This window comes from Argiope bruennichi, chromosome 10 (genome assembly GCF_947563725.1).
Source record: "Argiope bruennichi chromosome 10, qqArgBrue1.1, whole genome shotgun sequence".
NCBI lineage: Eukaryota > Metazoa > Arthropoda > Arachnida > Araneae > Araneidae > Argiope > Argiope bruennichi.
This window is the reverse complement of record NC_079160.1, coordinates 89,588,101-89,606,544: the sequence shown is the minus strand read 5'-3', so window position 1 is coordinate 89,606,544 and position 18,444 is coordinate 89,588,101.

The following is an 18,444-nucleotide window of genomic DNA, read 5'->3' as shown; positions in this document are numbered from 1 at the left end:
TATATTATTTGTTGCTTTTTCAATAAATTTCTTTCCATAAACATATAATATATTCAGCAGAGAAGATATCTACGATATTTGATTTACTTGTTCTACAGTATAATAACTGCCGAAATTTTTTTTTTTTTTTTTAAGTTTTTCATTTAAAATCGAAATTTTAAAATTATTTACAAATTTTGAATAAATTAATTCCCTGATACTTAATTTTAGAAAGTAGCAATATATTGAACAGCTATTTTCAATGTATAATTACGGAAAATCGAAGAGCATTAGAGAGCCCCAGAAATATTGATTTTGTAGATAGAAAATTCTAAGAAATGAAGCCAGTTTCAATAAAAGCATTTGATATAAATAGAGTTGTTTTCGAAATTCTGCAGCCATCCGGGGCTCGTTGCTAGGCAACGCGCAGGGATTTCATCCTACCTTTCTGCTGGCGCGTGCAAGTGCACCTAGATTTTGAGCAATCGCGCCTTGGAAGAAAAGAGCGCCTGCTCCCTTACCAGTCCCAGAAAATCGCCATATGTTGTCAGATTTCGATGCTGTTTCGACAGATCTGTAAATGTTTCCTTGTGGTCTATAAGTAGCTAATTTACTGTTAGATGTCGAGACATTTGTAGTTTTTCAGAACTTCTGCTTTCTCGATAGACGGACATTTATTGAAATTTTCTGTGGTGAGTAGTTTTATATTTTAATTTTTAACTGATTAATTAAAAATATTAATTAGAATTTAATGATTATTAAAACATTTTAATTAGCTCAAAAGAATACGAAAATTAAATCATGATCGCAAAATTTGAAAGCCTTGGCAATGAATATTTATTCATTGCCATGTTGTTGTTATTAATAAAATTCATTAAATACTGTGAAGCAAAAATTAAAAAGCACAAATAAATTTTTATAAAAATAGGTTTGAAAAATTTTACATTGGATTTTTTTAGATATATACGTTTAATTTTATTTAATTGGATTTCAAAATTATGAATTCATTGATAGGATTCCCTGTAAAGCTGTCCTAAATCTTATACGACTCTTGTAAATATGGAGTTGCATATTTAGCGCGTATGTTTAATTTATAATTCATTTAACTTTACTTACAAATAAACAATTTACTTACAAATTTACAATAAATTTACTTACACATTTGTGCATTCAATCTTCACATGAAAAGGCAGAAAAGCCATTATGCCTTTATTTGCCTTCAAGTGTCCTTGGAGGACAACAACTTCCCTCAAACCTCATTTCAATCTGTTGTGGCAGCGGAGAAACAAGTAGTAATTATTTTATTTTATTTCTTCTAACAATATGTTTTAAAGGGAAGAAAGGCTGGAGTCTTATGTTAAATAAAGTTTTATACTTTTTCCCAGAGCAGAATTTTTTTTTCGCGAACTTAAATTTGAAAGTAATTATAAAAGAAGCAATATTTTATAATAAATAAAAAATTATTAAAAATAAATTGTATCTTAAATTTTTTTAAATTCCATCTTTGTGTTAAATTTTTCAAAATGACAGCTGAATTGGAATTTTTCTTTATTTGTTGTGAATCTTCTTTTATAAATGCATGTTATTAACTGTTTCCCATTATATAAATTATTTGAAAAGCTTTAATGTTTCTATAAATTCACAGACAATTAAAAAAAATTCATTACTTATCGGCGCACGTTTAAAAAAAGAAGCGTAATAATTTTACACACTTTTTCTTGATTTTGCTTTTTTTTTCTCTTTGTAAAGAAAGAATTTCGGAATTGATTTTTCAACTGCATCCTTATTTTCTAGAAGTTTGTAATTTTATATAATTGTATATTCCAAATGAACAACGTAATATTTTAATATATTTTGAAAGTGTCAGTTAATTGATTAATATAATTTTAACACATAATTAGAAAGCAGTTTATTATTATTATTTTTTAAAATTTGTAGAATCGTATATTTCTGATAATAATATTATTTTTTTTTAAATTTGAATTCCAAAAAAATAATAAATAAAATTTTTTAGTTTCAATTTGTATTCCAAATTTCATTATCAGGATTATGAGCAATTGAGCTAGTTTCATTACTATCGATGCCGTATGGGAGTGAATTTAAGGGGGAGGGGAAACCGATTTCAATTTTCATGATATTTATAATATTGAATTATAAATTAAAGATTTAAATGCAATAAATAATTGAAATACTTGAAATCCACTCCTTAAATGAATAGGTATGATATTTTAAAATCTGCTTATTTTGAATTTGTTACTCAATTTTATTTTTTTCCTGTTTCTAAAGTGAAAATTTGATAATCAGGTTTTCATTCATTTTTTAATTTTTAAAAGGCCTCTGATAAAATAACTTTGTTATTTTTCATGCAAATAAAATTTCTTTTATTGCCGGGACTCCATTGCAAATATGCAGCCTGTCCATATATTGTAAAATAACAAGTTGGAGGAAGAATTCTGAATGTGAGTCAATATTTTCATGGAATTTACTTCGCCCATTATTTTAAGAAACAATGCTATTTAGAAACCCTTGGAGAATTTAAACCAGTGCATCTAAATATTAACATTAGTCTAAGCTGTAAAAATTAAAGGGGGCACTTGACAAATTTGATACATGCAAAGGTGAATTTCACAAAAATATGCTATACTAAAAAAATTATTTTGGAAAGAAATTTTTTTTTAAATGTTATCATATGCTTACATTTTTGAATTTTGGTCAATACAATCATTTAAAAAAACTTGTAAAACAGACTTGCAGCAATTAAATCAAATTTTTTTTAAAAAACTATATGAAATATTTTCGCAATAAGAAGTTGTATAGAAAAGCCATCTAGCTTAGAAATGTATCAAATGTTTTGTTTAAAATCTTTCATATAAGGAACAAAGCATGTAGTTATTGAAGAAATAAATAATAGGGTTAGATTCCTAAATAGCTTGATTTTTTTTTTTTTTTAAAAACAAGATGAAGTTTTAAAACAACTGCAAATTTTTTATCAATGAACAAATTGTTCAATGTAGTTCAAGAATTAGAAGACCTATTGAGAAATTATTATACCAAATATGAACAAAAAAATTCTTATTACATTTTCATTTCCGACGTTTTTTAATTGGATTTCACCAAAATCTAGAAATTGTCTTTTAACGATGTAAATAACATTAAAACATAAATTATGCATTTACAAAAATCAACTTTATTTCTCAGGTATGAGAGAAGAAAAAAGAGCCAAAAAGTTTTATAGGGAAACATTTTCAGAAATTAAGAATATTGAATAAAAACATTTCGATGTTGTTGCCAAAAACCTCTGCCCCTTATCGTTAATGAAAACTTCATTATGAAGAATTGCCATTCATCGTGGCCCAAATGTAGCGAATAGCAATTGATAATTCGTTAGAGATAGATCATTATTACCAATTTTAAAAAACGCTTTAAACATCGTAAAAATTATATTTATGTTTAATTGAAACAAATATGCACTGATAAAAAGTTTAAGAATCCTAAAATTTATACAATACCCTGTATTCAGGACCAGGGAGATTGCTTAATATAACTTTTAGAGTCAATCAACTATAAAAACTTAAATTTTGCCATTTGTTTTTTAACCGTAGAGTTTTTCAGTTAAATAATATAAAATGTAATCTTTACGTCTGTTAAAGTGTTGCTTCAACTGGAAATATTTGTTTGTTTCTCTAACAACATAGGAATTTATATTTGGGCCACGATTAAAATGAGCATCTTTTTTAATAACTTTTAGAGCAAATAATAAAAGGATAAAATTCAAAAATATTTAAAAATTACAATTTTTAATTCTTTTGGGATTTAGATTAAAAATTGTAATTTTTTTTTTAACCGCAGAAAAAAATTAGTTCACAAAAGTTGTTTTAAGGTAGATCAATGTAGTATATAGTTTAATACAAACCAATATATACTGTATTTAAATAAGACATAAAATTCTTCTTTAACTTAATGATCATAAGGGTCTTTTTTTTGGTTAACATAGTTTAAATTATCCTTACCTTCGAGCAAGAATGAATTAGAATATAATATGTCTTCTCAACTGTACTCTGAAATACTTACAATTATTTTAAAAATCTCAAAATAATAATAGTAATATTTAAAAATTGTATTAAATTAAAAAAATTCTGTATATGCGCAACATTATATATATATATATATATATATATATATATATATATATATATATATATATATATATATATATATATATATATATATATATATATATATATATATATATATATATATATATATATATATATATATATATATAAATTTTTAAATAAATATTAAAAGAAAAAATTTAAACACTTCTACTTAACTTCGCATGTTCCATGTTGTAATGAAGAAATACTCTATTTGATCTTTCACTCTCTTCTTTAAGTACTTGAATTCTAAAATTCTACACATATATTGGTTTCTGATGGCAACAAAATATTTACCTGATTTTGTAAATCTTAAGCAGCTCTACATTTTTCAGGAAAATTAATTTAGCTGAAAAATGTATTCCGTTTAGCAAATGCCATGCAAAATTTAGTTTGAATTTTATTAATTTTGAGAATACATAATATTTCTCACCATGAGTTGTGCAATAAATTAAAAGTTAATAAGTAGAAAATAATAATGTTTTAAAAATTATTTTATTAATGCAGAAGAAATAAGAAGTACGGTTTTTCCACAAAAATTAAAATAAAACAATGAATTTTATTGAAAGAAATAAGTCTTAATGTAATCATAAGAAAAAGTGTTTGGATATTCATTCAAAGCTAAAAAATGTATTAAAGATATAGATCATGTAAAAATCAGAATATGGGTTAAACATCTCCACTTCTTTTGGCAGGAGTAAAGATGATTATTAAAATATCTCTACAATCCGCATTGTTTTTCATGCTCGTCTTGTTTTTGCATGATTGCATTATTTATTTACCTACAAAGTCTAGATTTCTAATGCAATAATTTTAATACTAATCAGTAGTTGTAGTGCAACAGAAGGCAATGTTTCAACGATCCTTCAACGAAATATTTAGAAAATTTTTCCAATTTTAAATTTGAATTAGTACAAATACATTAAAAAAATACAGTCCAAATAAAATTTCATTCCAAAAAAATTTTTATATAAAAACTACGTAAAAAAATCAAGATTTTCTACAAATTAAATGCATCTATAAGAAATATAAATTTTTAAACAATTCTTTTTTGTCAATTAATACTCAGCTCATTTATGGACATTTTCCATTAATTGAAATTTAAAATTGGTAAAAAAAAAATAACAAAATATGAACCAACGAAATAATCAGATCTTTGGACTAGGACTAGGACAATATCCGAGTCTTGCAAATAGTCCATGCACTGAATGTGGATACCGATAACAGTTTCTCAGATGGAAAATACACAACAAAATGGCAATCCAAACAAGTGGACGCTTCTACGTCAACAACATCTGGAAAAGTCAAATGACTTCTGAAATAATTTTTTTTTTTTAAATGAAGTGGAAAAAACTGTTATTCCCGGGTTTTAGCTACTTTTGAGCACTGTTTTCAACAGAAATTATCCACCATTTTTCATTTAATAGATATATTTTGAAAAGAATAAGAACAACTGCACCGATCGCGACAGAGCCGAGTTTCTCTGCAATGCACCTCTAATGCCTATACTAAAAACCCCCATTGCTCTGGTCCAGGATCTTCTATTGGAATCAGATTAAAAATCAGTTAAAGACTAGTCCTGAGTGTACTTTTATTTTTTCGAGCTAGGACATCAATTGTTATGGTATTATATACTGATTAAATGTTTATAAATATTTATTGTTATATTGCAATTGACCATTAACAAAATAAATACTAATTGCTTTGTTATATTTTTCCATTTCTATAGGGTACATAATTTGCTAAGGATTTGATAGCAAACTGAAAGAAACCTGCTCGAAAATTTGAATCTGATTGGAAAATGATAAACACGATGAATCAACACTCAAATACCATTGTTGATGATCCACTCTATTCCACTATTAATTGTAGTGCACATTATGAAGATCCTCCTCGCTTGCTGATATCATTGCTGAGTGGATTGTCAACTGTTTCAATGGTGTCTGAATGCTGCTCTTCAGTGAAGAAACGCAGGTGCCACATTCCAGATAGCCCCACGATAATGGGGCTGTGAACGTTCCCCAGAAGAAAGTGGGTGTATTGTTTGAAATATTTTTTTTTTTAAATTTATTTATTTTTCTTTTAATTTTGTTTCGAACTGCTTAGCGGGAACGTCCCAAAGTAATCTTTTGGCTAGGATGCATAATACAAATTTTCGATGACCACCGTTTATAAAAAAATTTCCAAATTCAGAGATATTCAAAGAAGAAAAACAAAAAATACCATCTAGAAAGCCTATAGTCATCATTTATTTGGAATAGGTAGCAAAACATCACCGATAATGGAATGTGGAAATTTAACGACCACCTGCATTTCTCCGAGAGTAGCAAACAGATGTGACCTGGACAAAGAACAGGAAGGCGAGTAGCAGACTGGCACAGCCAAGCCATTGTGCATGAATGTCCATATGCTAACATAGTGCAAAACGGCTCTGTTGTGTCAGTCTGTATTATGTCAGCATCCATCTGGAAAGCATATAATCATGTACAGGCGACTATTCTTTGTTTTAGTCTGAAGGTTTTATTCTGTTTTTCCACCATTGTAGTTGGCGAATGAACGGTTGCTCATACGGCACTCATACACTGACATCTGATATTGATAAATCTTCAAAATGTAATATACTGCATCATCAACTGGAAAAATTGTTTCTTCTCTAAGAGGAAACAAATTTCCGAGGCAAGCACTTTGAAATAGACTTCTTCCAAGTATCTTCCCACTGTCATTATAAAGAAACCTAAATACTGTCCCGTAGCAACATCACTCATTTTTTCCAAAAGCCTTTGGAAAGCATTATTAAACTACTGGAAACATTATTAATAGCCATTATTAAAGCCATTGGAATATGTGACTAATTACTACTGAATTTTATTCAGCGGAACGCAGCAAGAGTGGTGTCAAGCGCATTTTAGTTATGAATAAAGCTTGATTCAATATCTATTGTGACAAAATGCCGGTTTGCAGTAAGGAGAGTGATGAATATTCAAGGTTCGGATAACAGAGATCCAATCCATAGCACATAGAATCGGTAGGTATGAAAATATTTATTGATTTATTCTTGCATTAAGACATTCATCGCTAAGGATGATTAGTTTAGTTTAATTATATTAACGTGCCGTTTTAAAGCAACACTAGGGTTATTTTGGGACGGACTTCGTAATTTTGAACCGCTGTCAGATGACGAGGACGACATCTCATCTGGCATGAACTTGTTTCCTGCTAGTTTGAATTTGAAATTCTTTTGAATTTTTAAATTTAATTAATTTGATTTGAATTGAATTTTGAAAATTCTAAATTTATTTAGCAAATACATTGAATGCGGATAGAGGATTTATAAGGTGATTTTTCTATTCTGTAGATATAATAATTGCGCAATTCATTTGAAAATGTTTAATTAGTATTTTTTTAGTTTTCGAAAATTTATGTTGCTAATTTTGTTGTTTATTTATGATCCATATCTAAATTGAAAAGAGTTTATAATAAACTATATCGTTTCTCATTTTTATTATTTAAATAAAAATTCTGCATGATGGAATAAAAATTACTTTCTTTCCATTTCAAACTTTAGTGAAATTTTCTGCCTGAAATCTTTTTAACGAATGCATGTATGGATTAAATTATTAATTTCATTAGATACAAAATGAAATTTTTGTTTCCATTCTGTTTATTCTTAAAAATATATTGGAGGTTCTAATGCCTTTTAGGCACATTGTTTTTTTTTATTTTTTGTTTTTTTTTTACATTTTACTATTTACGTCTTGGTCTCATTCATCATAATTAACTGTTTCAGCATACCAAGAATAAAAAAAGTTGCATAAGCATAGTAAGTTGTTAAGCATTAATCAGCATAGAGTTGTCCAACATTTTTTAATTAAAGTTATTAATATGATGAACGAATCATCTTTTGCCGGAAAGTCTGAGATATAATAAGTGCATTTTTCTACTTTCATTAGATTTCAATTCCGCAGAGTATGATGGGAAAATCAGTTTTGGAGAAGTACTTGTTACCAACGCCGTGATTGAATTTGATTGCTGTAAAGTTCGGCAGGCCTCGATTGAAAGAGTTAATAAACCACTGTAGTGTATTAATTGGAACTGTAATTGTTACTGTGGTATCTGGCTTCTACTAAACTGTATACTTCAAAATCATCTTGATTACGGCCAACTGCAATTCCAGGAAAGATGAAAGTCTTGTACGAGATCAACTCTTCCTTCACCTTTGTAGTCATCGATGACAATTGATGAATTGTAAAATACCATTAACATTTTGTCAAATTTAATTCGTTCAATTCCTAAATGTTTCATATTTTTACATAGTTGTTTCATTGCTTATAAATACCGGATATCTACTTAAATACAATTATGTACAAATGGGGTTGAAATGCGATTTTAAATTATAAAAAATAAATAATTCATATTTTCATAAAGTATTGAAATAATCTAATATAAATTATCAGCATATTGTCTAAAAACTATTAAAATATGAAACTAAATTGACCAGATGATTAAAAAAGTAATTTTTATTGTACAATGGTAATACCTGCAAAATATGTATATTTTCACTAGATTGATGCTTGAATATAAGAGTAGAATGTGTTCCTGAAGTATAAAAGATAAAATAATTTCTACAGTTTGATGTTCCTTATATTTTCCTCATAGAGTGGTGGAAAACATGATCAATATAGGAAATTCAATTGTTATGAAACCGAATGAATATTACTGAATGAGAACTGGTATGAGGAAGATGTACTAATTGTAAAGAATAAAAAATATGAATAAGTATGATTCATCATGGCAGTATTGTATGTCATAGCGATTGATGAATGTACAAAAATAAAATTCGATCCATTAACTGCTTCATCATAAAATCTCCTATCCATTTACCTCTGAACTCTAAATTTAGGCTTTAATTCTGTAGCATTATAGATGTGAGAAGAATTAATTTTGAAGAAGAATTGTTAAAAATTTCTAGAAAGTGTCTTTTTTTTCAATTTAAAAATTCCTGATGTTAAAGTATATATTAAAATGATGAAATCTGACTATTTCCATGTTAATTACTAATTGTAAAATATACTGACAACTAATTTGGCATAGAACTGATTGTTAACTGTAAGTCATAGATTTTATTTATAACTAGGAAATCAATGATATCGATCAGAGCTAATTAAATTCTAGTGAGTGTTTAGCTTTAGAAACTGATCCCTTCTTCCATAGTCATTTGCATCCTGTTTATTTCATATTAACTCCTCTCACAACTTGGTACTTTTCTTGACTCATAAAATATATACTCATGTAATTTTCTAGAAAGTCTAAAAATGAGTTCTGTAGAATAAAACCCTTTATTTCTAATATACCGGTACCATATAATAGGAGCAACCTCAGCATAAATTTAGGTTATATTAAGAGTGATTTTCATATATTAAAATTATACAGAAGAGGAAATCTTTCTGCAAATCTGCAAAAAGATAATTGTTTTTAAAAGTTAACTTATATGAAGCTCATAAATTTATTGAAATAATAGTTTTTTTTTACATAGAATAATTATAGTAGATGCGTTTATAAAATGCTATCTTTAATCTGTTAATTATCTGATACCAATTAAAAAATAATTCTAAGAATTTTTCAGTTGAAAGCATACATTAGATTGAAGCAGTAACAGAAGTTTCTGGCATTATTTTAAACATGTCATAGAGCTGTACACTGAAGAGTCAAAATATTATAACCACTTACTCAATAACGTGTTACTCCTCGTCTGGCCTATAAAACAGCTGCAACTCGCCTTGGAATTGATGCCAGAAGTCCTTGGTAGATGACTGAAGACAGGTTATACCAAATGTCTAAGCAGCGGTCACGAAAAGTCGAGATATTCAGACATTGTAGTGTTTGATCTTTCGAGCTGCCTTTCCATGAAATCCCAGACATCCTCTGTCGGATAAATATCCGGCGATTTAAGTGGCCAATGCCTTTATTGGAAATCATCATTATACTCCTCGAACCACAGCTTTCATGGTCTGTTCTACTACAACTACAGGTTCTAGACCCGCTCATGAGAAAGTTCCTCAAAGCATAATACGGCATCCAATAACTTGTGTATGACCTACGGCACATGACTGGAGCAATTGCTCGTTTGGAAGACGGCGTACTTGGACACGACCATCGAAACAATTAATTAGAAATTGGGATTCATCCCACCAAGCAACATTTTTCCATTTATCTGTGATCCAATCTTGATGCTGAATCGTATGTAGGCGTAGTTGACAAAGACGATTGGTCCGCAGAGGCACATGAAAGGGCGTCTGCTGCGTAGTTTCATATTTAACAGTGTCAGCTAAATTGTGTGTTCCGGAACACTTACACTTGGATTTGCATTGTATTGGACTGTCAACTGAGCCACTGATTGGCGCCGATTTTACTGTACCAAGATGGACAGTCTCCGTTTTTTTGATGACGTGTGAACGCTCAACACCTAGGCGTCTGCTGCTGGTTTCACAATCATTTATCAACTTTGCATTAACAACTAATCGTTAACAGTCTACCAGTCATGCACTTTTCGAGATACTCGTTTCGGGCCATTACAATCTGCCATCTATCAGATTTGAAATCAGCATCCTTTTCCATCACAGTAATGCAAATCTGACCTTCTCTGGCAGCAGTTAAATACCATTACCATTTAATCACATGTTCTTCACGCCCTCTATACGAGTTCTTTAAAAAATGGTGATGTGGTCTTAATGTTTCGACTCTTCAGTGCATAATGTTGTGTAAATTGTTTGTACAAATTGGTGATCAACCAATTTTAGGTTTGATATAATGCAATTGAAGTTTCAACAACCATTTCTTCAAATATTATGACAAATGATTACTTAAATCAGTCATTTGCAAATTATCAAATGGTTGCATGTTTATTCAGATTAAAAAAATTTGAAATTTACTGAGAATGATCACAAACAATTGAATGCTTGAGAAATTTTAATTCAAGAATCTTATTTAAGCATAATATTTTGATTCACTTTATAATTTTGATGCATTTTATTTCTTCCCTTCGTGATTTGTTTGTTGTCCCCAAATTTCTAAATTATTTTTTTTATTCGAAACTGTTTAGAGGGAATCTAATCTACACTGTGTCATTTCTGCAAATATTTTGTGATTATTTGAATTATGCATTATTTCTGATTATTAAATTAATATTTATATTTCTAACTATTCTTAAAACTGGATTTTATTTTTTTTTCTTTTGAATTGAATATATTTCTGTTCAAAATATGTGAAAAAATATGTGTAACAATTTGTGTAAAAGACAGTTTATATATCTATGACATTTGATTTGCATTGATTCTCAATCTTTTTTTCTTTTGTTATAAAAGCACAATAAATTAATTTTCATCTTTTTTGTTTGTTTCTTTTTAATTCTATTACCTATTTTAAGTTTTAATCATATTGTGCAAGACGCGCGCGCGCGCACACACACACACACACACTGTTACGAATTGATTTTTATACCATTTTAAAATTTATTCTATTATCATTATAATGATAAGATTTAATTGTCATAGAAATATTTCCAAGATTTTAGAAATGTTTTAATTTTCTTTGCTCATAGATTTTATTATTGCTCTGAAATTCAAACTGTTTTTATTGTTTTATGAAATATTTAATTCCATTGTTGGAAGGAAAATTCTGTTTAATATTTGAGTAGTTTACATGAGGGATGAGAATATGCATTGAGGAAAATGAATCCAGAAAAATGGTAAAGTTATGTTTTTAACAGCGCAATGATGTCATGGGACTTGACTCTAATACCACAATGAAAAGAACAGATATAAGTCTATTAAAATAATGCGATTTTAATGTATATTACAAACTAATTCTTAAAAAGGTTTTCTTGGAGAATTACGAGCATTAATTTATGAATTAAGAGTTTTAAGTTGATAGGAAATACAACAAATGTTTCCAGTGAAACAATCGGTTGACAAAGGCGGCTAGGTATAGATAATTACAATATTAAAATGAATAATAAGTGATATTTATTAGTAATCTCACCATGTATATTGTTTGTAATATGCGTTTGTATCATTTTCATGTAATAAAAATATCTACGTTGTATCTTTATATATAAATTGTCGCGCTTAAAATTAAGAATAAATAAGAAACTAAGGGAAACGGTCACAGAAACTGAATTAACATCTTTTAATAATTTATATTTCTATAAATTTTACTACACACTGAAATGATATAGATTTCGGCTGAAGATCTATTACATCCTCAGAATTGTGTAGGGAGCCAAGAATTGTTTTATCTTTGTAGCACAAACTAAACGAACTGAACTGAACGGACTAGCACTTATTAGAACACAATTCAGTGTTTATGTGCAGATTAAATATAATATAATATCTTTGATAATGCACTTAAAACAAATTTAAAAAAACCCTTACAAAATAACACATTTACATACTTTTTAAAAATCATGGAATTATTTAAGTATAATTCAATATTGCGAAAGTCAATAAAAAGAAATTTCAAAATATCATGAGGGGACAGAAATACTGTCTACAGATTTTAATATTAATCACATTCCAAATACATTTTCTAATGTTCTATAAATAATTTTTAGAAATTTTATTATGATGCTCGTGATGTATTTCAGAATTAAATTTTTTTTCATATCTTCACGGTTACAATGATTTGATGACAGTGTCCCGTGTGAAACTTGACTATACATGCTATTTAAGCAAGGAGCTAAACGTCTTACTATATGATACGGTATGAATGTTGGCAATTCATTTCGTAGCATTGCGCTCATTGTTTCTGCTTCGCGTAAACATTTTATTCATCAAAAAGCATTATGGGCTATTGAAATGCCGAAAGGAAACACAGTTGTCCCAGGAAAGTTTCTTTCTGTTTCCCAATCAATTAATTCCATTTATTATAAGCAGGTATCTATTTCGAAAGAAATTTAAAATTTGCATAAGAGCAGATGACTTGACCTTCACTTGTTAAGATTATTACAATATTCAGAAAAAAGATTATCACTCATTTTTAAGATAACCTCGCGCTATTGTAAAGGAATCGTTAATATGAATATGGGAAGTAAGGAGACAGGGAATAGAGTAGTCTGCGATGAAGGATTACTTCAGCGTTTCTCAACCTTTCAGTATTCGCAGCCCAGTTTTCAAACATAATTTTCATCGCCGCCCCCCGCTTACAATAAAATGTATAGAACAATAATGCATATTGAGTATTTTTTGTTCTGTTTTTAAATTATTTTTAACTAACTGCCAAAACAAGAGTAAAAGCGAGCCAACGTTGGCGAGAAAACACATGTGGCATTTTGCCAAGCGGATGGTGAACAGATGAAGCGAATGAAAGCTGGGAAAATAAATATTATATTTGAAATGAAAGCAAACAGGGAGATAACGTTAAAAGAATATGAAAGTAGAAAATTCGTTAATGAAAGTTAATCTAGACGGAGTGAGTTAAATTTAGAAAATGGGAATGCATTTTTTCAAATAATAAAAGAAGTAAAACAGAAGCATGACTAAACAAAAGTGAAAAAATAAGTAATGTTTGTGGAAGGGAATCCACACGACCGATGTCGTCTCGAGCAGGCGCAGAGCAAATGTTTTCACAAAGAAAGAAGGAAAATGTTCGATAACGCAAGTTTCAATTCCTGTCAGTCTCATTCGAGTCGATCCTTCTATCGCTATCGAATCTATCGCGAATGTGCTTGTTATATGTTTCCGTGTTAGTTGCATTGTTAAATATTCACGGCAGTAGATTTATGCAGACTCGTGGATAAATTTTTAAGCGGAAGTAAGCGAGAATTAGACGACAGTCAAGCACCAACAAATACACAGACGAGCGTGGTTCTGAAAATAAAACCAAGAAACTATTCTCAAGAATACTTAAATTTTGGGTTTATCAGTACTGAAGTAAATGAAGAAAAAAGGCCCATGTGTATAATTTGCTCAAAAATGTTGACCGCAGACAGCATGAAACCTAATAAACTTAAAGGACGACATTTGGAAACGCTTCATAGTGAGTACAACAAACCCAGATAATTCTTCGAATTAAAATTATAATCATATAAAACGCAAAAATTACTTTTTAACGAAACTTTGTGAATAAAAAAGCTTTAATTGCATCTTACAAATTTTCATATAAAATAGCCAGATGTGAAAACCCTCACACCATTGGTGAAGAGCTTATTTTGCCAGCAGCAATTGAGATTGCAGAAACTATGTTTGGAGATAATTTTTCAAAACAATTGCAGTCCACACCTGTTTCAAATGGTACTGTTGCTCGTCGAATTGGTGATATAGCTGAAGATGTACAGTGTCAGTTTTTTTCGAAGTTGCGTGACAAATTGTTTTCAATACAGCTTGTTGAAGCAATAGATAGTAATAAAGTTGCTCATTTAATTGCCTATGTTCGATTTTGTGATAATATGTCAGTAGTAGAAGAACTACTTTTCTGCAAACCAATAGTACTCAAAACAACGGCCCTCGCATTATCTGCTATTTTATATGATTTTATGAACTAGGCAAACATAGAATGGAAAAATTGTGTCGGAATATGCACCGATGGTGCTCGTTCAATGTCCGGAAGATTCCAAGGTATACAAGCACTTGTAAAACAAAAATCGCCTCAATGCGTCTAGACACATTGCATGATCCACAGAGAAGCTTGGGCTTCGAAAGAAATGAGTCCTGGTCTGAATTTTTCAAAACAATTGCAGTCCACACCTGTTTCAAATGGTACTGTTGTTCGTCGAATTGGTGATATAGCTGAAGAAGTACAGTGTCATCTTCATTCTTTTCTCGAAGTTGCGTGACAAATTGTTTTCAGTACAGCTTGATGAAGCAATAGATAGTAATAAAGATGCTCATTTAATTGCCTATGTTCGATTTTGTGATAATATGTCAGTAGTAGAACTACTTTTCTGCAAACCAATAGAACTCACAACAACAGCGCTCCCATTATTTGCTATTTTAAATGATTTTTTGAGTGAGGCAAACATAGAATGGAAAATATGCACCGATGGTGCTCGTTCAATGTCCGGAAGATTCCAAGGTATACAAGCACTTGTAAAACAAAAATCGCCTCAGTGGGTCTGGATACATTGTATGATCCACAGAGAAGCTTTGGTTTCAAAAGAAATAATTCCTGGTCTGAATATTGTGTTAACTACGGTTGTAATCGTAGTAAACTATATAAAAATGAGAGCCCTAAAATCGCGAATTTTTTCCGCACTTTGTAAAGACATGGGTTCAGTACATTCAACGTTACTATTTTATTGCGAGGCAAGATGATTATCACGTGGGAAATTTTTGCAACGTGTTTATGAATTAAGAGAAGAATTCGCCATTTTCCTAGAAAAAGAAAACAAACCGGAGACTGAGAATTTTCACGATGGATTTGTAATGAAATTGAACTACTGGGTCGACATATTCGAGAAATTAAATAACCTGAATCTTCAACTCCAAGGAGCAAATAGACATATGTTGGATACGAGTGATAACGTTAATGCTTTTTGTAGAAAATTGGAATTGTGGAACAGAAATTTAAAGCAAAAAAACCTAACAATGTTTGCAAATGTGAATGATTGTACTAAAACTTACAAGGACGAAGAAGAACATGTAAAAGTTGTTTTTGTAACCATTGAAAATCATTTAGCCATGCTGGCAAATAATTTTAAAAGGTATTTTTTTGTTGACGACAAACTGATAGCAAGTTACGAGTGGATTAGGTATTCATTTCATAAGACTCTTGAAGGGCTCTAAATTGATGAGGAAGAAAAATTCATAGACTTCACTACAAGTGGCGAAAACTAAAAGACAATTTAGTAATAAATCACTATTTGAATTTTGGGCAGGAGTAGAGGATGATTTTTCTGCACTAAAAACAAAGGCATTTCGCATTCTATTATCATTTTCAACATCCTACCTTTGTGAAACTGGATTTTATGCTGTGGCTTCTTTGAAGACAAAATACAGATCAAGGCTAAATACAGAAACAGAACCGAGATTGGCTATTTCTAATATTAAGCCTTCCTTCGAAAAATTTTGCTCTGAAAGACAGGCCGAAGGAAGTCACTAATAATTATTAAATTTGTTTTTAATTTAGAAGGTTTTTATTAAGTAAATTTTGATTTAGTAAGTTGTTTTACTTTAATTATTAAATATTTCTAAATGTATTTTGTTTTCTATGTGTATGTGTGCTTTCCTTTCAGTCAGTTGATCAATTTTTTTTAAATAATATTTTATCTTGGATATTTTACGACCCCCCTCTAGTGTGCTCGCGCCCCCCTAGGGAGCGCGCCCCACAGGTTGAGAATCGCTGGATTACTTGGTTCTTGAAAATTGATGGTTGGAATTTTTTTAGGGTAAAATTCTTGAGAAAAAGGGCATCACCCATTTTGTTGATAAATTCGCGCACTTGTAAAGAGACGGGGAATTGGGCATTCCAATATGAGTTATTATATATTTCTCGAAAACTGAAACTTTGAATGTATTTACTGGTAAAGTGTCCGAAGAAAAAGAATATCACGAATTTAATTCATAAACTCGCGTAATTATAAGGAGACTGTTAAGTGGAGAGTTAAGGAGACATAGAACGGGTAAGATGAGTGATTATTTATATCTTGGAAACTGAAGTTCGGAATGTGTGCAATGGTAAAGTTCTGGAGGAAAATGAATGGTTGATAAGCTCGTGCAATTATAACGATACGTGGAATGTTTTTGATAAATATAAGTTTTTATATGGTTCTCGAAAACGGAACCTTGGAATTTTTTTAATCGTGGAGTTAGTGAGAAAAAAGTACCGCGCATTTTGTTGATAATCTCGAACAATTGTAAAGAGATGGCTAATGGGAGTATGTGAGATAAGCGGGACGAGAATACAGCAGAACAAGATTAGAGATTATTTGGTTCTTGAAAACGAAAAATTGGAATTATTTAAACCTGTTAAAGTTCTTGAGGAAAAAACATTGATCCCACATTTTGTTGATAAACTGGTGCAATTGTAAAGAGACAGGAAAACAGGAAGCTCTATATGAGCAGTTATAAAGTTCATCCATCACGATCTATGGAATGTATTTGTTGGTAAATTTACTGAGGAAAAAGGGTATCAGGCATTTTGTTGATAAACTCGCACAATTGTTAGGAGACGGTTATTTGGAGTATGGGAAATAAGAAGTCATAGAAGGGTTAAGGTGAGTGATTATTTAGATCTTGGAAACTAAAGCTTGAAATGCATGTAATGGAAGAGTTGTTGACAAAAAAGAATATCACTATTTTGTTGAGAAATTGGCGGATTTGTAATTAGACGGGGAAAAGCTCAGCCCAGTATGAATTTTTATATGGTTCTTGAAATCTAAAGCTTGGAATATATGTAATGGTAAAGTTCTTGAGGAAAAAGAGCATCTCCCTTTTTGTAGATAAAATCACGCTATTGAAAGGAGAGGGGGGATGGAGTTTCCCGAGATGAATGATTATATATTGCTTGAAAAACAACGCTTAGAATGTTTGTTTTGGTGAAGCTCACGAGGAAAAATAGTATTACTCATTTTGTTGGTAAACTCGCGCAATTGTAAGGAGACGGTTAATTGGAGAATGGGAGATAAGAAGTCATACAACGGTTAAGATGAGTGATTATTTAGATTTTGAAAACTAAAGCAGGGAATATACGCAATGGTAAATTTCTTGAAAAAGAAGAGTATCATGCATTTCGTTGATAAACTCGGGCAATTTTTAGAAGACATCCAATGGAATTACCGAAGATGAGTGATTAAATGGCTGTTGAAAACTAAAGCTTTGAATTATTTTGAGGAAAAAAGAGTATCACGCATTTTGTTGATAAAGTCGCGCAATTGTAATGAGATGGCGACTGGAATAGCCCAGGATGAATTATTATATGGTTCTTGATAACTAAAGCTTGGGATATTTGTAATGGTAAAGTTGCTTGAGGAAAAAGAATATCACGCATGTTCTTGATAAACTCGCGCAGTTGTATGGAGGCTGTTAATGGGAGGCTGACATCTTCGCAGGAAAGTGAGAAGGAAAACTTTTTACTTCCCCCAAGTGTATGATGAATCATTGTTGAATGAACAAAATATAGTGTACAGAATGGACCTGCCTATTGATGAAAGGTGTGTGAAATTGACTTTTTATGATGAAATTATTAAATTAAAAAAATGTTAATTCATGTGAATTTTAAATATTTTAGTCTTTATATTTGTAATTCTTTTCAGAATTTATCCTAAGAATAACGAGATAATATAATGTGCAAAGTATTGTCATAGTTAAAAGAATCT